Source organism: Achroia grisella, unplaced genomic scaffold (assembly GCF_030625045.1).
Source record: "Achroia grisella isolate CSIRO2021 unplaced genomic scaffold, CSIRO_AGI_Agris_v1 utg460, whole genome shotgun sequence".
Taxonomy (NCBI): Eukaryota; Metazoa; Arthropoda; class Insecta; order Lepidoptera; family Pyralidae; genus Achroia; species Achroia grisella.
The window spans coordinates 1,309,030-1,335,901 of NW_026712870.1; the positions used below are offsets into that span (position 1 = coordinate 1,309,030).

At 35.3% G+C, this 26,872-nt stretch overlaps 1 protein-coding gene across 1 annotated transcript in view; it reads right to left on the reverse strand.

The window, feature by feature from the left end:
* Positions 1-26,872, reverse strand: part of LOC131845205 (neurobeachin) — a 508,146-nt gene that overhangs the window by 415,549 nt on the left and 65,725 nt on the right. The gene's annotated exons all lie outside the window — the stretch shown is intronic.

A 26,872-nucleotide genomic window follows, 5' to 3' on the forward strand; every position in this document is an offset into this window, starting at 1 on the left:
AGGAATTGTTCTTGCAGTAACCATTTGCTACATTTGCGCCTAAATATTGGTAAACGTTGGATTTAGTTGCGTTTACTTGGATGAAATAATTGAGGCGCCGAATAATTGGTAGAGAAAGTGGGCATCGACTATATAAATTTAAAGCCATGTTAATATAATTATCAGTTGGAGTTCACACTAACTACAGTGTTATATAAAATTATTGACGACCTCGGTGGTCCAGCGGTCTAGTACACCGCTTTACAACCGATGGTCGCGGGTTCGATTCCTCGCACGGCACAAACATTTGTATTCATGAGTATGATTGTTTGTATCGGTCTGGGTGTTTTCTATATATAATATGTATGTATTTACAAAAAAAAAAAAATATCTATGTATTTGTATCAGTTATCTAGTACCCATAACACAAGCTTTAGCTAGCTTAACTTGGGTCTAGATGGCGCTGTGTGAATTGTCCTGAGATTATTATTATTATTATTATTGCATTAAATTACAGAATTGAACCCCCACTGATAAATATATTAATATGGCTTTAAATTATATAAACGCGAGTTAAATTTATATAGTCGATGCCCACTTTCTCTACCAATTATTCGGCGCTTTAATTATTTCATCCAAGTAAACGCAACTAAATCCAACGTTCATGTTACGATTTTCGTAAAATAAGATAGTATCAAACAGTATCGAATAACCCATTCTGCTAACGAATGTAAATTTATTCGATCCCAACCGTAAATTACATCACTATCGAGCGTAATGCGCATTACGAGACGGCTTATTGACCGAGTAACGATTACTCGCTTAATGGCCGGTCGTTGTCGTGATACGCGAATACGATACGTCGCGTAGTCAACCATCTTGATTAATGATTTAATCACATTCATATTTTATAAAATATCGATGATTTTAATCACATAAGTACCTTTGTTCTTAGGAACGACAACTTAATCACGATTACTCGCTTAATGATCGGTCGTTGTCGTGACATGCGAATACGATACGTCACGTAGTGATTTAGATGATTGGCAATTAGATGATTTATCACATTAATATTTTACAAATATCGAACATTTTTGATGACAGCACCTTTGTTCCTAGGAACGACAACTTACTCACGATTACTTGCTTAATGATAGGTCGTTGTCGTGACATGCGAATACGATACGTCACGTAGTCCATTTTGATTAATGATTTAATCACATTCTCTCATTGAATCTCAACAAAGTAATGAGATTAGTAATTTATATGATGAGCTTATTAGTGTCGACTGTATGCCTCCTTCTACTTCAGTTCCATGCAGCCATCCAGTTGTGATTGACCTTACTAGCGACACATCACAGGGCAACTATAATAATAACATATGTATGTTGAGTCATAATAAATTAAAAAAATATTTAAAATTAAAAAAGTTTATAACTAAGACTCGGAGTATATTATATAAACGTTCCAAAAATGGTCAGTTGCTGAAAAAAACTAGTTTAAACAATTTAAAATTGCATGATTATATTAATAAGTATAATAATAAACTAGTGGAAAGCCAAAAGTTATATGACATGGATACAAGTTACCTAACTTCAAAAATAAAGAGTTTAGAATCATCGCTTCATGATTTAAATACCAAGTATACTATCTCACAAAAACAAATCCAGGAGCATATTTTAGCAATGGATGATTTGATTGATGTCAGTAAATACAATGCTGACCGTTTTGAGTCATTAACTAAACATTGTACATGTGATCATTCAACTTTGCCAAATAATAATTCAGTTTCAACTGTGCAGATAAATGAAGTTCAGGGGATTTGTGTCAGTGACTATACTCCTAAAAGTAGCACAATGGTGTTTTCTGACAGAATAGGCTGTAATTTTGGGTCTATATTGAAGTATCATCTTAAGGGTGATGTATTAAATTACTGTATGCCAGGGGCATCATTTGCACAAATTATTAACAAAATTAAATCTACTAAAATGAATAAAATGACCACAGTTGTGTTATTTTTTGGTAATAGTATTAAATTAAATAGACAGGATATAATTAAAGGTATTCAATATTTGTTACAATTGAATGTATATAAGATTGTATTGTGCGCTCTTCCTTATACAAGTAGCCATTATCATAAAAAAATTAACAATAAGGTACATTACCTTAATAATTTATTACATACATTGACATGTCGTCATAGTGACGTTTTTACATTTTTTGACACTAATAGTTTTATTAGTGATTTTTATTTGACAAAAGATACAATGTATCTTTCTAAATCTTCTAAGAATAAAATAGCCACTTTAGTGGCTTATAATATTGACTTCATGAACAGTTTACATGGTAAACTTCAATATAAAAATTGTGACATAACAAATGATTCTATTAATTTTTGTTTAAATGGTGATATAAGTAATTTGACTGCAGATTTAAACTGCTAACAAAGACAAAGGGAAAGCAATTAGAATTGGTAATTGTTCATCAGAACATACAAAGTTTTCCCGGCAGTGAATTAATTATACAATTATTTTTGGAAAAATACAATATTGACATTATCTGTTTCACTGAACATTGGCTTAAAGAAAGCAATATGATGTTCAGTTTAAATAATTATAATGTTGTCAGCTGCTTCAATAGAAAGTCAGTTAACAGAGGTGGGTCTATGATAATTGCAAGAAATAATATTAAAGTAAAGGAACGTGCTGACATTGTTAGACTTTCTATTGAGTGTTGTACAGAAATCTCATGTATAGAACTAGATAATTATATACTTATATGTGTTTATAGGCCTCCTAATAGTGATTATAATGTATTTGAAGAGGTGATGGAGGATATATTAAAAAAAGTATTTAATAGCAGTAAAAAAATCATTGTGTGTGGTGATTTTAACGTTGATATTCTTTGTGATACACCCACATGTACAAAAATTATTAGTTTATTTCAGTCTTTTAATTTGAGTAATGTCTTTCAGGAACCCACTCGTGTAACCGCTACGACTGCTACTTGTCTTGACAATGTTTTTTGTAACTGTGAGTATATTGAAAAATTAATAATAAATAAACTTCCTTCGGATCACTGTGGTCAAGTTGTTAAGTTTAGTAATCAGACTAAAAAAAATACCAATAATAAAAGATCAAAAAGACAAATAAATGCTTACAATATTAATAAATACAAAAGCACGGTTAAATATAAATTAGACTTAGAGTTACAATCTGTCAGTCTTAATAATCCTGATATTCTTTACACTAAGTTAATTAGTCTTTTGTCAAAAGAATACCAGAATATTTTCAAGAAAAGAGAATATTGTGTTAAATCTAAATTTACAGAATGGGCAACAGTAGGAATACTTAAAAGTAGAAACATTTTATTTGATTTATATGATCAAAAAAAATATAGATTTGATGACAAATTTACAACTTATGTGAGAAATTACTCTAAAATTTTCAAACAAGTTTGTATTGCAGCTAAATCTAATTTTATAAATAACCAAATTAATCAGTCCTCTGACAAAATTAAGACCATCTGGGGAATTATAAACAAAGAAACTGGACGGTCTGAAAAAGCCTGCAATCAATTCTCATTAAATTATGACAATAAGTTAATAACAGCAACAAAAGATATAGTTCATATTTTTCAAGATTTTTTTGCTAATATTCCGATTGATATTACATCTTCTCTAGACTCATCTCCAATTCGAGCAAAAACATTACTGGAGGCTAATGTCAGCCCTTGCTCTTTAACATTTAAATTTTCACATGTCAGCCCTTTTCATGTCATAAAAATATTCAAACAGTTAAATTTAAAAAATACGGAAGATCTCTGGGACATGTCAGTTAAAGTAGTTAGTACATTCATAGATATTGTTGCTCCTTATCTAGCTACTATTTTCAATAAATGTGTTGATAATGGCGTGTTTCCTCAATTAATGAAATTTAGCAAATTAATTCCACTCTTTAAATCTGGAGATAGATTTGAGCTAGGCAACTATAGACCAATTTCTATTTTGCCAGTTCTAAGTAAAGTATTTGAAAAGATTATGTTTAACCAAATGTTAAAATACTTCAGGGATAACGGACTGCTTCACAGTCAGCAATATGGTTTCACTGCCGGCAAGTCTACTACTGATGCAGGTGTAGCGCTTATTACACATATATTCGAATCATGGGAAAACTCACAGGATGCTCTCGGCGTTTTTTGTGACTTGTCGAAGGCGTTTGATTGCGTAGATCATGAAACACTTTTGTACAAGCTCAAACATTATGGTATTAGAGATAATGACCTAAGTCTAATGAAAACTTATCTAGAGGATAGGGTGCAAACTGTAGATATTGATGGTGTAAAGTCTAAGGGAACTAATATAAAAATGGGCGTTCCTCAAGGTTCAATATTAGGCCCATTTCTCTTTTTAATTTATATAAATGACCTTCCCTACATGGTAGAGAAAGTTGCAGATATAGTGTTATTTGCGGATGATACTTCGTTAGTGTTTAAAATTGGTCGCCAATGTAATCAATTAGACGATGTAAATTATGCTATCTCTGCTATACTAAATTGGTTCACATGTAATAATCTATTATTGAACTCCAACAAAACTAAGTGCATTAAATTCACGCTGCCTAATGTAAAACAAGTAAATACGCAGCTATTGCTTAATGATGAAATAGTAAATTTTGTTAATGATACAGTTTTTTTAGGAATAACAGTGGACTCGAAGTTACAATGGGGGCCCCATATTTCAAAATTAGCCAGTAGACTTAGTTCTGCTGCTTATGCAATTAGAAGGATAAGGCAATTAACAGACGTGGCGACGGCAAAACTTGTATATTTTAGTTATTTCCATAGCATTATGTCATATGGCATACTGCTATGGGGTAAAGCTGCCGATATAAATACTATATTTATTTTACAAAAGAGAGCCATACGTTCTATTTATGGTATGGGTTCTAGAGAGTCATTACGTCAATGCTTTAAACAATCAAATATCCTCACCGTTGCCTCACAGTACATTTATGAAAATATTATGTATACAAGGAAAAACTTAGATAGTTTCAAGAAACTTAAAGACTGTACAAGTAGAAACTTACGCAATAAAAATAAGCTAATTTTACCTAAATGCCGTCTACACAAAGTTAGTAATTCATTTTATGGTAATTGCGTAAGATTCTATAATAAACTGCCAGAGTCTACGCTAAATCTTACAGAGAGGCAATTCAAATCTTATATTAAACAAATGTTATGTAAAAAAGCCTATTATAAGATAGATGAATTTATAGATGATAGCAATATATAGCAAGAATAAGTTTATTTGCGGACAACGTTATAATTTTAATTTTCATACTGCTTTCTTGATATATGATAGCGTAGCGGCTTTTGTATTGATTGCCGCATGCATCCTTATGTAAAGTGCGAATACTGTAACTACCATATAGTAATTTTTGTAGCTGTGACGTGGTCGTGTGGAATGAGTAGTCATGCTCACTAAAATGTCCAGACATGTGGCGGCGTGGTGGGCCGGGTCAATGGGCTCCCTAAAATATGGTCGAGCGCAGTGATGGCTGGCTCATCCGTCATACTCGTGAACGAGTGCTGCTTGTAGGGACTGGTCTGCTCTTATCACTACGACTGATTTAATCTTATTGCATATTTATATTTGACCCAAAAATTAGTGCTTGTTGGTAGTTTGTATTCACACGTTTCGACTTGTAAATGTAAACTTACAAGGATTATTTAAAAGAGCAACACACAAGTTTCTTGCTCGTTCTTCTTGTGATGAGACAGCTTTCCGAACGAGTGGTAGATAAAAAACAAATTGTTATGACTATTCAAAAGTGCTTAAATTAAGTTTATTTGAATAAATGATTTTCTATTCTATTCTATTCTATTCTATTCATATTTTACAAATATCGAACATTTTTGATGACAGTACTTTTGCTCTTAGGAACGACAACTTAATCACGATTACTCGCTTAATGGTCGGTCGTTGTCGTCATATGCGAATACGATACGTCACGTAGTGAACAATTGATTAATGATTTAATCACATTAATATTTAACAAATATGGAACATTTTTGGTGACAGCACCTTTGCTCTTTAGGAACGACTGCTTAATAACGATGTCGTTGTCGTGGTATGCGAATACGATACGTCACGTAGGGAACAATTGATTAATCATTTAATCACATTAATGTTTGATAAATATCGAAGATTTTAGACAGATAACATCTATGTGGGCGATAAAGGAGACCAGGGAATTGTAAGAGATATATATTGTATATAATAATATATTACAAAGAAACACTACTAACTAGGGCCAGGAAGAGAAACCGAAAAGAATAATAGAAAGAAGTGACAATTTAGAATAGAATTTAGTATTTGAAATATTCATTCATTCATTCATAATTTAAGAGCTGTGCTCTTGTCGGTGGAGCTCCCGCCACCTTAAAGCCTATAAAATAGATCATAGACTAAAATAAGTGGCCTGTATTCCACAACCGTTCGTTCTTAGGAATCACAACTTAATCACGATTACTCGCTTAATTGTCAGTCGGTGTCGTGATATATGAATACGATACGTCATGTAGTGATTTAGATGATTGACATTTAGATGATTTAATCACATTAAAAATCTATAAAGTATCGAAGAATTTGGACACAGCACCTTTGTTCCTAAGAACAACTTAATCACGATTACTCAATTAATGGTCGTCGTTGTCGTGACATGCGAATACGATACGTCACGTAGTGAACCATCCTAATTAATGATTTATCACATTAATATTTTACAAATATCGAACATTTTTGATGACAGCACCTTTGTTCCTAGGAACGACAACTTACTCACGATTACTTGCTTAATGATAGGTCGTTGTCGTGACATGCGAATACGATACGTCACGTAGTCCATTTTGATTAATGATTTAATCACAGTAATATTTTACAAATATCGAACATTTTTGATGACAGTACATTTGTTCTTAGGAACGACAACTTAATCACGATTAATCGTTTAATTATCAGTCGGTGTCGTGATACATGAATAGGATATGTCACGTAGTGAACGTTTTGATTAATGAGTTAATCGCATTAATATTTTACAAATATCGAAGGCTTTGCAGACAGCACCTTTGTTCTTTGGAATTACAACTTAATAATGTCATTGAGACCAATAGTAGCTTTATTTATAGAGTTATTTATTATATTATAAGATATTTAAACCATTGCAATTACGGCGATATTATAAACATTATAAATACAATTATTACATTCCAATTATCATTACATCAATACGCGAAGCAAATACTTTGTACCTCATTTTACAAAAATTATGCGGACGGAAAAGTATGAAATTTCGCACACTTATAGTTTATATAAAGAAATGCAGAATGCTAAAATTATGCATAAAAATATCCTTACTAATATATATATGGTAGTAGGTAGGTTTGTTAGGCTTTCACGAAAAAAATACTGAACCGATCGACATGAAATTTTGTACACATATGATTGGAGGTATTAGAATGAATATAGGATAGGATACTTATTGTTTAAAATAACATATATTTCTGATTCAATGCGAGCGAAGCCGCGGGTAAAAGCTCGTATTAAATAAATAAAAAAACATTACATACACTACCATGTATTTGTCATACACGTATAGAAGTATAGTCTTTGATAATATAACAAGAATAATGTTCAAACTTATAATTTAAATCAATTATGGTCGAATTTCCACCACTGGACGACCACTAGTTCTGTTAAAAGACCGATTTTAAATATGAACAAGATTTCAGTACTTGGATTGGTAAAAGCCATTTTTTTTTATTGAGCATGTAGCCTACATGTCAGGTGTTAAGACCTGTAGCACTGCGACCTACATAGATCTATTGTGCTCGCCCTTTTTCAGAGTTCGCTACCTAGACCCGTTAGGGACAAGAATTGAAGGATATTCTTAGGAGCGATGGTTTTTATCTCCTCAGGATATAGTGATATATTTTCCAAAGGAGATATTTCGTTTATGCATGAGTGGGCTACAACCATATAGGATGTGTAGTGGCGTTTCCTCTTCTGCTGGGCAAAATCTGGAGATTGTTGTTAAGCTGAAAGAGGTCGCATTGGTCAACAAACAAAGACGCGGTATTAAACTAGTTACGCAAAGAAAATCAAACGACACTATACACGGCTGGTTTTTTTTTTTTTTATTGGGTTGTTTGGGCTATTGTCAGATGTGTAGCACCTGTAGCACTGCGACCTACATAGATCTATTGTGCTCGCCCTTTTCAGAGTTCGCTACCTAGACCCGTCAGGGACAAGAATTGAAGGATATTCTTAGGAGCGATCGTTTTTATCTCCTCGGGAAAGAGTGTAAACTTTCCAAAGGAGATATTTCGTTTATGCATGAGTGGGCTACAACCACATAGGATGTGAAGCGGCGTTTCCTCTTCAGTTTGGCAGAATCTGCAGATACTTGTCGTGCATAGGCCTAGCTTAGCCATATGCTTGTTCAATTTGCAGTGTCCTGTGAGGGCCCTAGTCATCATGCATATGTTGTTTTTACTCAATAGCAGTAATCTATTGGAGTATTTGGTCGAGAAGCCCGATATAAGGTCTTTTGAGTGTATTAATCCTGGCATTTCTTGCCAGTGATTCAGTGCTTCTCGTTTGGTTATTAATTTGAGATGTCCCAGTTTTAGGCAACGAGGCACACCACAGAAGGGTTCGGGGCCCAGTTGGACGGTTTTTGCCCCTAACTTTGCCAGATGGTCGGCATTCTCATTGCCTTCAATATTTGAATGCCCGGGGACCCATCTCAGTATAATATTATTTCTGCTTCCTACTTCATTTAGTAGCAGGATACAGTTTCTAATAAGTTTAGAACGGATTTCGTACGAGTTAAGTGCTAGTAGAGCAGCTTGACTGTCCGAATAAATGTATATGTTCTGATTGATGTAGTTGAGGCTTAGGATTACTTCCAGACATCTAATTAAGGCGTAAGTCTCTGCCTGAAAGATTGAGGCGTATTTTCCTAAGCCTATATAGTTGCAGATTTTGGGTTTTACACCACATATTCCACATCCTACATCATCTCCTATTTTGGACCCGTCTGTAAACCAGACTAGGTCATGCTCTGAGTGAGACGGTGTATGGTTATTTTGCCATTCGTCTCTTCCAGATATTTCGATTTTGTAATATTGTACAAAGTTACACTCTGGTGCCATGTTGTCTTCAGGCATTCCCAGAATAGGATCACTCATAATCGAGTCTTGTATAGTTTTTATGGCCAGGGAATGCCAAGATATCCTCCTTTGGGAACTTATTCTGAGCATATTGGCTTTCGCCTTTTCTTGTATGAATAAAGGAAGGGGCGTCAAGTTCAATAATGCGTCTAGAGCTGCTCCCGGCGTGGTGCTCATGGCTCCTGTAATAATCAGACAAGCAATTCTCTGTAGGCTGTTTAGCTTGGTGGCGGCTGTGGATTGGAGGGTTTTCCTCCACCAGATAGCGCAGGCATAGGTGGTAAGCGGTCTCACCACTGCTGTGTAAAGCCATAGGGCAATTTTGGGGTTGATTCCCCATCTGGGCCCCGCTACCCGTCGGCTTATACCTAAGGATGTTTTCGCCTTTTGAGTTATGTTGTCTATGTGTGTGTTCCATGTCAGTTTTTGGTCGAAGGTTACGCCCAGGTACTTGACTTCTTTGGAGCACTCTAATATTCTTCCATTTACTTTAGGCATGACAAGTTTGTCAAGTTTCTTCCTTTTTGTAAACGGAACAATTACTGTTTTATCAGGATTTACTGATAATTCATTTTCCTTACACCATTTAACTATGATGTTTAGTGCTCTTTGGATGCGGTCTGATATTGTTGTTGCACAGAACCCTCTGACCATGACTACTAAATCGTCTGCGTAGCCTTGTACCTCAAATTGGTTTTTGGTCATAACATCTAAGAGCTGGTCTACCGTTAGTAGCCACAGCAGTGGCGATAAAACGCCTCCTTGAGGGCATCCTTTGGTAGGTCGGATTTCTAACGTACTGTTGTGAAGAGTAGTTTTAATGGTTCGATTTGAGAGCATTGCTTTGATCCATTGAGTGGTGGTTTCATCCACTTTCTTGCGGATGAGTCCCTGTGAGATGGTCTCTATGGGCGTGTTATCAAAAGCACCCTCAATATCGAGAAATGCACATAGAGCTATTTGTTTGTCCTCAAAGGCCTTCTCGACCTTGTCGGTGAGTTCGAGCAAGGCGGTCTCTGTGGAATGTCCCTTGCGGTAGGCATGTTGATTCCTGTGCAGGGGAGCATTTTCGAGGATTGTAGCTCTAATGTGTTGGTCCAGAACCTTTTCCATGGTTTTTATTATGAAAGAGGTTAGGCTTATAGGTCTGTGAGACTTTGGCTGCGAGTAGTCTCTTCGACCGGTTTTCGGTACGTAGGTAACTTTGACCTTCGTTAATGGTTCTGGTATAAAACCCCAGGCAAAGCTGGCTCTAAATATTCTTACCAGATAGGGAGATAGGATGTCAAGCCCTTGTTGTAACAGGGCCGGGAAAATTCCATCTTCTCCCGATGATTTATATGGCTTGAAAGATTTTATAGCCCATATAATTTGTTTTGGTCGAAAAATCCTCGCAGCTCTGTTCCACGCCTCATGGTTGGGCTTTTGTAGCTGTGAGCTTGGAGGATTCTCCTTATCTCTTGAGATATGAACCGAACCAGGGAAGTGGGTTGTAGATAGCAGCTGTAGAGTTTCTTCCTCTGATGTCGTATAGGTACCATTGGGCCTTTTCATAAGTCCAATTTGGTTATTTGGCGCCTTGGCAAGCATTTTGTGTAATCTGGATCCTTGGGGAGTCTGAGTTATCTCCTCGCAGAAAGCACGCCATGATGCTCTTTTGGCTTTCCTAATTTCGCAGTAGTATTCCGTTTGGGCTTTACTATATTGGGCCCATTCGAAAGGTCCCTTTTTAGCCCTGTTGGATAATTTGCGAGTTTTCTTCCTCAGCTTTTCTAAACTCTTATTCCACCAGGGTGTTTTACATTTGGCGGTTTTGGTTTTGATGGGACAGTTGTTCTGGTAGGCACTTATTATGCCACTTAGAAGTATGTCCACAGCGAGTTCTAGTTCTAGAGGAGATTTGATACTCTTCGGAAGGTCCGCAATTAGGCTGGTTACTTATACATATGTATTTTTTAAGTTAAAAGACAGCGTAATGGATTATATCTATATCTATATAATCTATATTAGATTCAAAAGTAGTCGTGCTGGGCAAATTTTACGACTAATCGTTACGCCTGGAGTCTGCTGGAGATGAAGGTTGCCCGCTCCGATAGGCTACATTGACCCTAAGACTCCGAGATCGATCTGTTACGAAGGGCACCGAATAAATTTACATTTGTTGGTGGAATTGAGTATTCACTCCTGACACTCGATACTTTTTCGTTATCGGACCGTCGGTCATTAACCAATCCACGATGCTTTTGTTTCATTTATGCATTTGATATCGTTTCCGATTAGAATCACTCGATTTATCTACTAACTGTTACACACGACTTCGTTCGCGTGGAAATAAAATAAGTAGAAATTGTGAATTTAAGTAGCCTAAGTTATAATCTACTTGACCTTTTAATATTAGCTATCTGCGAGTGAAAGTCCTGTCAAAATCGGTCCAGCCGTTACAGAGATTAGCAGGAACTAATAAGTATTTAGAAAAAACTAGTTAATTTGTTTATTTGTATACATAGAAATATTTATTCGTCTTCAGAATGTTACAAATATAATATATGTGCAATTTATAAATATAAATATAAATAAATTATCTGGATTATATTTTAGATTTAAACTAATATCAAAACATTTAGATACTAATATATAACTGAGGACTTCGTTAGGTTTAACGCGCTATTCTTAGGAACTACTGTTTCAAGTAAAAACATCTGCTCGTTTATCGAAGAACATCACAATACTAGAAATAGGAGCGAATCATCAATTAAAAACGTTAACGAAGATAAGGTAGTATATTATCAGTATAGAATATACTAATAATATACTATAGAATATCTAATAATACTATAACCAGCCACTCGCCCCGGCTTCGCCCGGTTGTACATGTATTCTATATATATATATATATATAACTCAAAGGTGACTGACATAGTGATCTATCAACGCACCACTGAACGGATCGCCCTGAAATTTGGCATGCAGGTAGATGTTATAACGTAAGCATTCGCTAAGAAATGATTTTGATTAATTCTACCCCCAAGGGGATATAATGGGGGATGAAAGTATGAAACTTTGTCAATTTTAAACCGATCGGGCTGAGACTTTGCATGCATAAAGCTATTATGACGTAGGCATCCCCTCAGAAAGGATTTTGAAAAATTCCACTCCTAAGGGGATAAAATAGGGGATGAAAGTTTGTATTTATACAAACTTTCATCTTATACTTCTTAGATTTTCGACTGATTGAACTGAAATTAAAGATTGGAGCTACTATGATGAAGACGTTCGCTTAAATAGGATTTTGATAAAATTAACCCCCATGGGGATAAAATAAGGGATGACGCAGGATGTAAATGTATTAGTTTGAATCTATCAGTACCTAATGGAACGAATAAATTAAGACGAATAAAACAATGTTCTTTAGGCTATTTTTATTTTAGAAAAATAAAGTTAAATTCCACACGGACGAAGTCGCGGGATCAACCAGTTACACATATAAACCTTCCTCTAGAATCACTCTATCTATTAAAAAAAACCGCTTCAAAATCCGTTGCATAATTATAAAGATTTAAGCATACATAGTGACGGACAGACAGCGACATCGACTTCGTTTTATACTTATACTATAATATACATACATACAACGTATAATCATAGATAAACATTATCCTGTATTAACAGATACAACTTTTATCTTAATTCACACAAGACGACCTCGGTGGTCTAGCGGTCAAGCACACCGCTTTACGACCGATGGTCGCGGGTTCGATTCCTCGCACGGCACAAACATTTGTATTTATGAGTATGATTGTTTGTATCGGTCTGGGTGTTTTCTATGTATAATATGTATGTATTTGCAAAAAAAAATATCTATGTATATGTATCAGTTGTCTAGTACCCATAACACAAGCTTTAGCTAGCTTAACTTGGGTCTAGATGGCGCTGTGTGAATTGTCCTGAGATTATTATTATTATTAACTAGGTGTGCCCGTGATAATAGAAGAATAAAATAATTAGCCAGCACAAACAGATAGATAGATAGACAGACAAAAATTGTAAAAAATGTTATTTTGGTGTATGTACCGTATTTATATTCATATGCATGTAGTAAAAAACGGTTATTTCAATATTACAAACAGACCAATTTTATTTATATGTATAGATAACCCATTAGCAGAAGAGGCCATCAAAATTATCAATACAGTCATAGTTAAAGGAAGAAATGTACCATAATTTAGATGTTTCTTAAATTGCACCGATGGGGGTGGCATATTCTCCGGAATACACCCCCAATATTTAATAGAATAAAAAAAAAATCTATTACAATTCGTTTGAAGTGAACAGTAACATGCGCTGGTTATGTTATTTAAATATTTTCTTCATCAAGCAACTCATGTAGATCGTAATTGCAAAATATTGCTCTATTAAAAGAGTTATAATTAATATCCACTCTGATCCACTCCAGCAATCACGATAAGTTGACATTTTGCAAACGACACCTAAACAGTTTCGTAGCTATCGAATTTTACCCTTATTGTTATTGCGATAAGGTTTAATTTAGTCGCTGTGACATATACTAGGGGGGTATTTTGAAAGGCGAAAGTTGAGGGTACTTTGTGGCATTTATTTTTGAAACGACTGAGCACAATCTGACTCAGGAACGTCCTCTGAACACTGTTTATGAACAAAACTGACGGTCCTTGCGGTCTAGGAGTTTAACACACCGTTGAACTTCCGATGGTCGCAGGTTCGACAAACGTTTGTATTTTTTAGTATGATTATTTTGTTTGTAGATAGATCTGGGTGTTTTCTGTGTAAATTATGTATGTATTTACAAAAAAATTGTAAGTATTTATATCAGTTGTCCATAACACAAGCTCTATTTTGCAGACCTCGGTGGTCTAGCACACCGCTTTTCGACCGATGGTCGCGGGTTCGATTCCTCGCACGGCACAAACATTTGTATTCATGAGTATGATTGTTTGTATCGGTCTGGGTGTTTTCTATGTATAATATGTATGTATTTACAAAAAAAATCTATGTATATGTATCAGCTATCTAGTACCCATAACACAAGCTATAGCTAGCTTAACTTGGGTCTAGATGGCACTGTGTGAATTGTCCTTAGATTGTTATTATTATTATATTATTTACCTTGGGACTAGAAGACATCATTATGTGAATCGTCAAAAAAAAACAAAACTGAGAAAGTTATAAATGTGTGTTTGGTTTTCTTCAGCAATGATTTATTATTTATTAATTTATTAAAGGAAAACCAAGGCTGACTGTACATAAATAGAATCAATATAAACGTCATACTAAGCCACTAATAGGCTTTCACAAATAACAACAGACTAATTTTATAAAATTAACAGAGAATATGAAATTAATACAGGAACAAGAGTGCTGTAAAATAATTCAGCTGACTGGTATACTTTAACAACCTAATCTGTATTATTTAAAAAGAATACGAGCTGTTTCTTGTCAGTTCTCATCTCGAAATCATGCCGAACTGACGGTAGATTTGACATATCATAAGAGTCTGTAGTAGACCTACATCAATAATGATTTTTGAATTCGAATTTGAATTGAATCAAACCCAAAAAAATTAAAAGAGAGGAGCAACACACGAATAAATTCCAAAATAATGTTTCATATTTACATATTTAATATACCAGAAACTGAAATACCATCCTGATCATCTGGATGAATGGCGGTCTTCCACAGTGCGGTTTTCTAGAAACTTTTTGCCTCGCACAACCACATTGTGGAATCACCTTCCAGCAATGGTATTTCCGAACCGATACGACATTGAAACCTTCAAGAAAAGAGCTATTCCTTTTGAAAAAAGTAATTCAATTGAGTTTCTTGCCAGTTCTTCTCAATTGGATCTATATACCGAACTGGACGGTAGGGAAAAAAATAAAATTATAATGTAAAAATTTGACGTTCATAAGCGGCTAAAATGTCCTACATGAATAAATGATTTTTGAATTTTGAATTTTGAATTTTTAAAAGGCCGACAACGTACTTGCAATTCCCCTGGTGTTGCGGGTGCTCATGGGCGGCGGTAATCACTTACCATCAGGTGAGCCGCATGCTCGTTTGTCCCCTGTGTTATAAATATATATATATATATATATATTGAGTAAATGGAAAAAATATTATAAAAAATTAAACCTTTACTACCGTTAGTACCAAGCCTTCGGAGTAGAGGCCAGCATTGCGACTAAGCAAATGATCCGACGTCATTTAAAGCCGGAATTAGACTCGCTAATGACCAGGACGGAGATAATTAGCCAATTGTATCGCCTATGAAAAGATGCTGTTGCCTAAGACATTAGATATTGTTATTCGCACACTTAAATTTAAATTATAAAGTAAAAATAAAATTATTTAAAAGAGCAACACGCAAGTTTTTTGCTCCTTCTTCTTGTGATGAGACAGCTTTCCGAATGAGCGATAGATTATAAAAATGTGATGACATTTCAAAAGTGCTTCAATGTAAGTTTATTTGAATAAATGATATTCTATTCTATTGTTATTCGCAACAGTATGCAAGCTCAATTCAAATCAATTTATTTATTTACTGGAACATGTGCACATAATGGTGATAAGATTACAATAGTTCCAAACATGCCTTGCCGTTACCGGCGTGAAAAAAATTTACAATGATATTATGATTACATATCATATAGTCCGTACATAATATATGTAGATCTTAGAACCTCGGCTCAGGCCATCGTAATTGCTCATCTTAATATCATTTATTGTTAGACCTACAATGAATCAGTGGCAGTCTAAATATATATAACTCAAAGGTGACTGACTGACATTTTTTTAATAGCGTATTTAATTTATGGCAAAACAACGTTTGTGAGTTCAGCTATTATGTATACATATACTAGCAGACCCGCCCCGCGTTGCTGTGGCTAAGGTTCTTGAATAAAATAATATTGCGACTATAAATTGCACGCTATACTATCTTTCAAGTTGAATCGAATTGCACACAATGTGCAAATCAAATTTGAAAACGGTTCAGTAGTTTCGGAGTCCATTGCGGACAAACAACGTGACACGTAATATAATCTAAATATATATATGTATGTATAAGTCAAAAGTGACTGACTAACATACTGATCTATCAACGCACAGCCCAAACTACTGGACGGATCGGGCTGAAATTTGGCATGCAGGTAGACGTTATGACGTAGGCATCCACTAAGTAAGTTTTTTTTGATAAATTCTACCCCTAGGGGGATAAATTAACGCGAGGGAAACCGCGGGAAAAAGCTAGTTTTTATATATTTTTCAATTCAAAATATGATATTCTTTATATACATTTTGTTTAAACACTTCTATCACTGCGGTCTGCTATAATAAACAATCTACAAAGCATCTATATGATTTTCATTCATTTTTACTTTTATAAATTAAAAAAGGTCATAATTAATTGAAATAGAATAAACATTATAACAGCGGAGTTCCAATTTTCGAGTGTCATCGTGCAGTGTACACACCGCTTAACAATGTGTGGATATCCTCTCTACATAATAGCTTGCACACACAACGCCCTTACAGGGATCAATAGATAAATATTAGCTTTCATACTCCACACGGGCTCAGGGACGGCGCGCCTGTACACGACACCCGCTCGTCGCTTTTGTGCTGTATTGTACAAATTATATATATATAAATTTGAGCGCGTTTGACCGCAATCTTACCTGATGTTAAGTAATGGTCTAAGCTGTAACACGCAATCTCAAATAATGCCTATTTTTTTTTATATATATGATAATGGAATGGTACACCCGCCTGCGCTAACGGTTTACGCTGGCGGGGCACCAGTGGAGGATGACAAGATGAACATGAGGTCAGGTCAGTTAGCCCATCGTGACAAATTCTCTAAGAATTTATCACAATCCAGGGGGAACCGCGTGGAGGCCAACCCGACCTGATGTACTATACATTGCTAGTAATGGGTAACACAGTCCACATTAGTAACAATCAACTTCCCCCCAATAATGCGTATTCACTCTTGACTTGAAAGACCCAATGTTGTAAGAGGTAGGAAAAATAGACGCTGGTAGAGAGTTCCACTCCTTAGCTGCTTGCATAAGGAAAGATGATGCAAAATTGTTAGTACGAGCAGCTGGGATGTCAATAGTGTCTCTACGTCTTGTTATATGTTGAATGAACGGTGCTGGAGGAATGAGGTTGTGCAGTTCTTGAGCACATTCGCCAAAATGGAGCCTATAGAACACCAATAGACAAGCTACTTTACGTCGGTGATGAAGACTTTGAAGCCTCTTAGCTACAAGTGATTCGTCCCCGATAAGTCTCCTTGCTCGTCTGTCGACTGAGTCTAGAGCGTCAAGTTGGCACTAAGCGGATCCAACCCACAAGTGGGAACAATACTCCATGCAAGATCGGACCTGTACTTGGTATAGCGTTAAAAGCTGTCCAGGCGTGAAGTATCTCCTAACCCTTGAGAGGATGCCCAGTTTTTTTGATGCCGTTTTAGCTCTTGATTCAATATATGCCCCGAAATTTAGTTTGGATGATATTTGTGACGTGGTCGAGTGGAATGAGTAGTCATCCTCACTAAAATGTCCAGACTTGTGGCGGCGTGGTGGGCCGGGTCATTGAGCTCCCTAAAATATGGTCGAGCGCAGTGATGGCTGGCTCATCCGTCATACTCGTGAACGAGTGCTGCTTGTAGGGACTGGTCTGCTCTTATCACTACGACTGATTTAATCTTATTGCATATATATATTTGACCCAAAAAATTAGTGCTTATTGGTAGTTTGTATTCACACGTTTCGACTTTTAAATGTAAACTTACAAGGATTATTTAAAAGAGCAACACACAAGTTTCTTGCTCGTTCTTCTTGTGATGACAGCTTTCCGAACGAGTGGTAGATAAAAAACAAATTGTTATGACTATTCAATTTAAATTAAGTTTATTTGAACAAATCATTTTCTATTCTATTCTATTCTATTCTATTGGTACTTTTAGTATCAACCTAAAGTGAATTCACAGGGCTTTCAAAAAGAAAATACATTTAGTTCGTGTTTTGTTTATTATATGACTAGCTGTCCTCGGGATTTCATCCGCGTAAAATTTACAATCTATATTAGACTTATGTTAGACTATTTAATTTTTGCAATAGCATATGATTGAGGCTGTAAACATGTACAACATTTATTTGAAAAGAATACGAGCTGAGTTTCTTGTCAGTTCTTCTCAACTCGAAATCATTCCAAACTGACGGTAGACTTATATAGGACATATCATAGGAGTCTGTAATAGACCTACACGAATAAAGATATTTTAAATTTGTTTATAGTAAATATTTGAAACGACGACCTCAATTGATCATACAATTTCTCCGCAGTAAATATAATATTTATAGGCAATTGTAAGTAGCTTTGACGTAGTCTAGTGTTTTGAGTAGTCATGCTCACTAAAATGTCCAGACTTGTGGCGGCGTGGTGGGCCGGGTCATTGAGCTCCCTAAAATATGGTCGAGCGCAGTGATGGCTGGCTCATCCGTCATACTCGTGAACGGGTGCTGCTTGTAGGGACTGGTCTGTTCTAATCACTATGACTGATTTCCTCTTATTAATTGTTTAACCAGTTGGTTATATATTCAATATTTTTTCTATTTGAGTATTTAATTGAATTAGTGCTAATTGGTGGTTTGTATTCACACACTTAAACTTAAAAATGTAAAGTAATAATAAAATTATTTAAAAGAGCAACACGCAAGTTTCTTGCTCGTTCTTCTTGTGATGAGACAGCTTTCCGAACGAGCGGTAGATTAAAAAATGTATATATATATATATACTTTATTGCACTTATTACATTAATAGACAAGACAGTTATACTAAATTGTGAGCAAGGGCGGGCTTATCTCTGCAAGAGATTTCTTCCAGCCAACCTAACGCTGTGACAGAGGTGGTAATTAGCGGGCAACGATAGTGCTTGAGTTTTTAAGTGGTTGTAATACATAACCATAGATATTCCAATGTATACTTAAAGAACAAACAAAAAAAAAAAGCATACACACACTAAATATATAAAATACAATACATATAATAAATAAATATTATATTATAAATATAATAAAATAACCATATATAAATACCTAAACAAATACATAAGCAACTATTACATATAATGATTACATTTGAAACCACGTCATGTATTGATGGAGAGAAAATGAGATTTTAATCTTTTTTTAAATGTGGTGATGGAAGGACTTTCCTGAATGTGAATTGGCAGATTATTCCACAAAAAAGCAGCTCTAAAAGAGAATGAATTTCCCATAAAATGGGTTCTACATGTAGGAAGCTTCAACATTCTAGACTGAACCTGACATGCTCGTTTTGGACGAGTGGGAGAAGGGAGTAATTGAAACCGGGAACGGAGGTACGATGGAGAATTGGGATCATAGAGTATATTATACAGAGTGGAAAGGATATGCATATCACGCCGAAGACGAACAGGGAGCCATTTTAATTTATTACGAAAAACAGAAACATGATCGAATTTTCGCAGACCAAAGATGAATCTGATGGCTAGGTTTTGAAGACGTTCGAGTTTGTTTAGAAGCTCTTCAGTCACATCAATGAAACAAACATCGGCATAGTCGAGAACGGGGAGGAGAATAGATTGAGCGAGCATAATTTTGGTATTGAATGGGAGAAAGTATTGGAGACGTTTGAGCGAATGAAATGAAAAGTGCATACGTCTACTAATTTCATTAATGTGAGGCGACCAAGACAGCGTACCGTCCATTACGAGACCTAAATTTGTTAACTTATCGGTGTAAGTCACAGTAACACCGTTGTAGAATATTGGTGGTACTTCAGTCCAGTCTAATCTAGAGCGCAACCTACTGCTACCTACAATCATGGCTTGTGATTTTGCAGGATTAACAACGAGGCCAAATGAATTAGCCCACAATTGAATGGCAGATAAATCTTTATTTAATGCTCCGATAGCTTGTGGTAATTCTGACAGTGAAAAGTGCCGGTATAATTGCAGGTCATCAGCATACAGATGGTAGGGAGACGAAATGATGCGTGATATGTTGTTAATAAATATCGAGAAGAGTAAAGGAGAAAGCACACCGCCTTGCGGCACGCCAGCAGTGAGGGTAGACCAAACTGACGAGGCGTCGTTTACTTTCACGCACTGCTGACGACCGAGAAGATAGGAAGAAAACCATTCGATAACAGGAATAGACACATTGACTGCACGCAGAGCACCAAGCATAATGTCAAAATCAACAGAATTAAAGGCACTAGTAAAGTCCAGTAAAATAATAGCAGTAAGCTTAGTGTCATCCATAGCTAGTCGAATGTCCTCAGTAATATTGAGCAGTGCCCCAGTAGTGCTGTGAGAAGGACGGAAACCAGATTGGAAGGGACATAATAGGTGGTTGGCAGAGAGATAATGATATAGTTGATTATGGACAACTGATTCAAGGACTTTGGAAAAGAAGGGAAGAATGGATATGGGACGGTATTGGGAGAAGCTAGTCGGATTGGAAGTTTTAGGAAGAGGAATAACAAAAGCCTTTTTCCATTGAGTGGGAAAAACATTGCACGTAAGGGAGTAATTTATAATGTGAGTGATAACGGGCAATATTTCCTCCAAAATAGGTAAAATCATATCGAGACTTAAGCTATCACTACCGATGGCTTTGGTAGTTATGGAAAGGATAGTCTTTCTAACAGCATCTACGGACACTGAACTAAAGCTAAAAGGAGAGCAATCCGGTGGTATTATGTTAAAGAGATGTAATAGAGAACTGGCCTTGACAGCGCTGCTTAAGATAAAGGGGGAGTAGAGAAATGAGTGTTTAAAGTGTCAAGGTCCAAGTTATTTTCACAAATTACGGTGGATTTACCCACCCCTAGTGATTGAAGAAATTTCCACACTTGAGACTGGCTTAGGTTTTGAATGGTGAAATGAATGTAACGGCGTTTTGCATCCCTACACATTCTGTTACAAATGTTACGTAGTTTTTTATACATTTCAAAATTTATTTGTGACCTGTCAAGTTTATACCGGGACTTAGCCCTGTCACGCTTAGTCATAGTCCTCCTTATTACTGGAGACAACCAGGGAGCAGGCGCATGCTTAACCCGAACAGGACGAATGGGCGCATGAGTGTTGTACAAATTCAATAGTTCACTGTTTAAGGTTTCGACCATCACATCAATGTTATCAGCTGATAGTAAACTAGACCAGTTGATGCCTCTCAAATCATCGCGTAAACGGTCCAGATCCATATGCTTAAAGTCGCGAAGTAAGTGGACCCTACCCCTAGTTTTAGGAGGGCGTACTCTATACGAAAGATAGATAAGATCATGTTGTGAGAAAGGAGAGCACATTTGCCCATGAGAGATAACCAAATTGGGATGAGATGTTATAATGAGATCTATAAGTGAAGGTCTACTATTTGGAAAATAATGGGTTGGCTTCTTTAATGAAAGTACCTGAAGATCAAAAGCAGATGTTAAAGATAATAGTTTGTCGGATCTGTAGTCAGCCTTAATTAGACATGTATTTAAGTCTCCCATAAGAATAGTATGATCGTAGACTGGCACTAATTTTTCTAAAACATTTTCCAGAGTATTAAAATAATCTATTTTATTATTTGGGCTGTACAGTACTCCAAGTAAAATCTTTTTATGGTGAACCACTAAAGAGATGAAAAGGTATTCAAGAGCACCAGTGGACTCAGGTTGAGACATTAACACCACTTCGGCTGCAAGCTGACTACGAAGATATATTCCTACACCACCACCACCAACTAAAATACGGTCATTGCGGAAGAGTTTGTATCCATTAATGGAACAACTAGTAGATGGTATTGAGGGCTTTAACCAGGTTTCAGATACAAGGATACAATCGACTATGCCGGCGCTGAAAGATGTTAGAAAGTCAGTGTGATGAGCTAAAATGCTCTGAGCGTTGACATGCACAAGGGAGAGGAATTTGGAATTCTTATCAAAAACATTTAATAATTTAGTATCTAGTGAATCAGAATCAGCTAAGCAGCTAAAGAGGAATTATGACTGGAAGCGGTTTCAAAGTCATCAGAGGAAGAACAGGAAAAATAATCATCATGTATATGCATATAAATTAAAATATAGCTAACTATGCTTATGGAATAAATAATAAAAATAAAAGCTTATAGAATAAATTTACAATACAAAAATATTAAAACAAAAAAAAATTCTTAACAACTAACTTGCATAGGCTGACAAGACGAACCAATTCCAGATTTACTTACAGTTAAACATTATATCTAAACTTACGCATGGAAACATAATTATATACGAAACGGTATAAAAAAAAAAAAACTCAATAAAACGTCACATTAAAACTAACATAAAAATAGCAAATATAAAACGCAGGCCCAAGCAGAATGTATATAAATAAATATGACAAGTGACATTGACTATTGAAAGTGACACATTAAATGAATGACAAATCATAAATTAATAGGAAAGTCAGATGTCAGTTCTTAATGTTTACAAACTACCTACATTAGAAATAAAAAGTAGAAAGATATTACTGACACAAAATTAAAACTAAGTAACTGATATAAACAAAAGAAATAAAATAATAACTATATTTACCATAAGAAACAAATAGAACTGGGCCAAATTAACAAATTAGTGTAATAGTATGAAAGGGACACCTAATCACGGGCGATATTCATCGAATGCAGGGAAATCAGTTGGTTCAACTCGGCCATCGAGACTATTTTTTTGCGGTTTTTGTTTGGAAGTAGAATAGTAATTATACCATCAGCAGACCAGCATTTCTTCATTCCAAAATGGTTACGAGCTGCTACGAATATCTCCTGCCGAAGTTTTGTTAAAAATTCAGAGATGGAGATACTTGAGCCCCTCAGATTGGTTTTTGCGTTCCACACCTTGGATCGGAGATGCACTGATGAAAACCTAACTAATATAGGACGTGCTCGCTCCTTCTTAGCACCTAATCTGTGACAAGACTCAACAGCTACAGGCTCAACACCATTCAGTTTCATCCGATCAGCTATAGTTGACAATACCTTCTTAAGGGTGTCCTCCTCGGCGTCCTCTTTAACTCCATGAAAAAGTAAGACCTTCCTGCGAGAATGAGTCTCCAATCTATCCATTCCATGCTGAAGCAACTCCACCTGCGACTTAAGCAAGCCCAGGGATTTCCAGACGAAGGATTTGAAGGTCGCATAATCGGCGGCCAATGTCTTCACTGTAGTACTGGACGACGAACCTGGCTGCTGGCCTTTGTCTTTTTCAAAGTCCTCCATTCTGTTGCTGAACATAACTGCCAGTTCATTAATACTTTTCATCAGTTGCTCTGCTGTAGTGTCCATGATGAAGCAAATGTGATGAGTGTTTGTGAGAAAGTGTATTAACGGTCAACCAAACTGCAGGTTAGTTTAAATTTTAATACATATGTAAAATACTAAAAAATTGAATTAAATAAAAGGAGCACAAAAAATTACGACTGTTATGTATTGGGTCTACCCACCCAAAAAAAAAAAATGTGATGACTATTCAAAAGTGCTTCAATGTAAGTTTATTTGAATAAATGATTTTCTATTCTATTCTCTAAAATTATTTCCATACAAAAATACATAACTTATACACGGATAAAATACTTAATAACTATTTAAATAATTTGGCGGGGCGTGGGAGGACAAAGACATCATTTATTCAGAAAATTTAAGATACTTCCGTTTCTTCAACCTCCTCCCGGCCGGTGGAGGCTATATTTTACGGTTCTTAGCAATTTTTGTTCTTGAAAAGTACTAGGAATTTTAAATTTCTTGAAAAAAGATTACGTGTAGTAAGTACTTGTATTATTCAACCAATTTCTAAACGCAAATGTTCTTATTTCGATATAATAATAATTATAGTTGCAGATTGTCAGTTACTGAAAGCCTATATTTTATATAGAAAAATAAATATATGTCAAAAAATTGTTACAATAAAATATATTATGTTAAAAAAACTACAAATGTAGCATCATTATTAATTTATCTCGCTATCAATACAATTTTTTTTTATTTATTTAAATCTTCATAAGTGTACAGTTTGATGCAGTCCTGACTCCATAATAATAATATATAATAATAATAATAAGCATAAAAACCCAGCAAAAAGGCTGAGAAATGAAACATACAAATAATAATCTCAGGACAATTCACACAGCGCCATCTAGACCCAAGTTAAGCTAGCTAAAGCTTGTGTTATAGGTACTAGACAACTGATACAAATACATAGATATTTTTTTTTGTAAATACATACATATTATACACAAAACACCCAGACCGATACAAACAATCATACTCATGAATGCAAATATTTGTGTCGTGCGAGGAATCGAACCCGCGACCATCGGTTATATATATATAATTAAACGACCGTACAACAACTGTGCCCGCGTTTCACCCGCATGAAGTTTAAAGCTCATGTGTTATTCTGATGTATAATCTTTTTTTTTTTTATTTATTACAAACCAACAGCGTTACAATTTAATTTAATTTAATGTATGTTGTAATATTAAAGCTACTATAGGTTTCACTTAATTAACACAAAGTATGTAGTATTGGCTTGCGCTAAAACAAAATAACAAAATAGGAAATCAACGAATTAAACTGAACACATAAAAAAAATGAATTAAATAAATGATTGAATGAATGAATGAGTGTGGAAGCTATACATCTCCATATAATATATACTACAAACTGATGCCGGTAATTTGTCCATACAATGTATAATCTACATTACTGTAAAGTTTTTAAGAATAACAATGATCAATTCATCTATCCATACACAGTCACCGTTTACCATCACACCGCTCGAGCGGTGCGATGGTTAGAATACGCTAGAACCTCACAAAACCTAATCACACCGCTCGAGCGGTGCGATGGTTAGAATACGCTAGAACCTCACAAAACCTAATCACACCGCTCGAGCGGTGCGATGGTTAGAATACGCTAGAACCTCACAAAACCTAATCACACCGCTCGAGCGGTGCGATGGTTAGAATACGCTAGAACCTCACAAAACCTAATCACACCGCTCGAGCGGTGCGATGGTTAGAATACGCTAGAACCTCAGAGAACCTACGCTAGGTCTCGGATAAAGCAATTCAGAAGAGTTTCCTCCCGCGTACACTTAAATTGTAGAATGAACTACCTGCCGAGGTTTTCTCACGAGACTACAGCATGGGGTTTTTCAAGAAGGGTATATTAAGGGTCGGCAATGCACACGTAACACCCCTGGTGTTTCAAGCGTTCGTAGGCTACGGTAACCATTTAGCATCAGATGGGCCGTATGCTTGTTTACCGCCATATAATTGTAGTGTAAAAAAAGTACTATCTTTCGCGTAATATTAATGAGAAATTTTTCTTTTTCCTATTACTAGTGATAAGCTGGTCCAGAGTAACTCTACATTGTTATTGCTTACGTCATTGTTGTCTTGTGGATTTTTGAATCATTCTGGAACTTACCTGAAAAAATAACAACAAATTAGTGTCACATTTTACAATAAAATATACAAAGTTAAATAGAAATAGAAATAATCATTATTCAAATAAACTCATTACAAGCACTTTTGAATAGTCATATTTTGATTCTACCATGACACACAAGAAGAATGAGCACTGGCCACTCAATAAAATAGCAGAAACAACGGATTTGTTTGTGTGTAGTCTGTGTGTAGTCTGTGTGAATTCACTAAAACAACATTGTATTTTATATGTTATGTTAACGAATATGTATAATATAGAATTAGATACACTATTGTATTGGGCTTAGGCCTGTAATAATAGTTGTAAGTAAATAAATAAATAAAATAAATAAATCTTTAAAACTACGCAACGGATTTTGAAGCGCCTCTTTTTAATAGATAGAGTGATTCAAGAGGAAGGTTTACATATATAATACATGTACATCCGTGCGAAGCAGGAGCGATTAGCTAGTCATACGTATAATTAATGAATGACAGTATATACTAACAGTCACTGTATTCTACCTAATTTTCAATTTAAAAATGATTAATTTTGTGTACAAGCATATTTGAAAAGAATACGAGCTGAGTTTCTTATCAGCTCTCCGAACTGACTGTAGATTTGACATATCATAAGAGATCTGTAATAGACCTACATGAATAAAGATATTTTGATTTGAAAATATAAGAGTTTTAAAATGATGTTTGAAGCAGGAGAAGCAATTATCATTGTGCAATTTGAAGGCAGATTCACGGGATTATATGCTTTATAAACTTGTTTGAGAGTTTAATAAAGCATACCGCGGCCAGTGGATTTATTGTACAAAGAGATCCAAATTAACTTGAATAAACTCGGCGTGGATTCGTTCAGGACTGTTGAAACTTTCTCGGCTCTTGTTGAATCGATCTTTCAAGTTGTAATATACGTCTATATTAGTTGACCCCCAAACGTTGTTTTGCTTATACCGCTATGAAAAACAGGTTGGTAAAAGCTGTTGAAAATTTAAAGTTGTATGTATGTTTCAATGCTTATTAATATTTTTTTTTATTATTTTTTAATAAAAAAAAAAATATTATGTCACAAAAATTAAAAAAAAATATTTAGGAGTGACTCGCCAT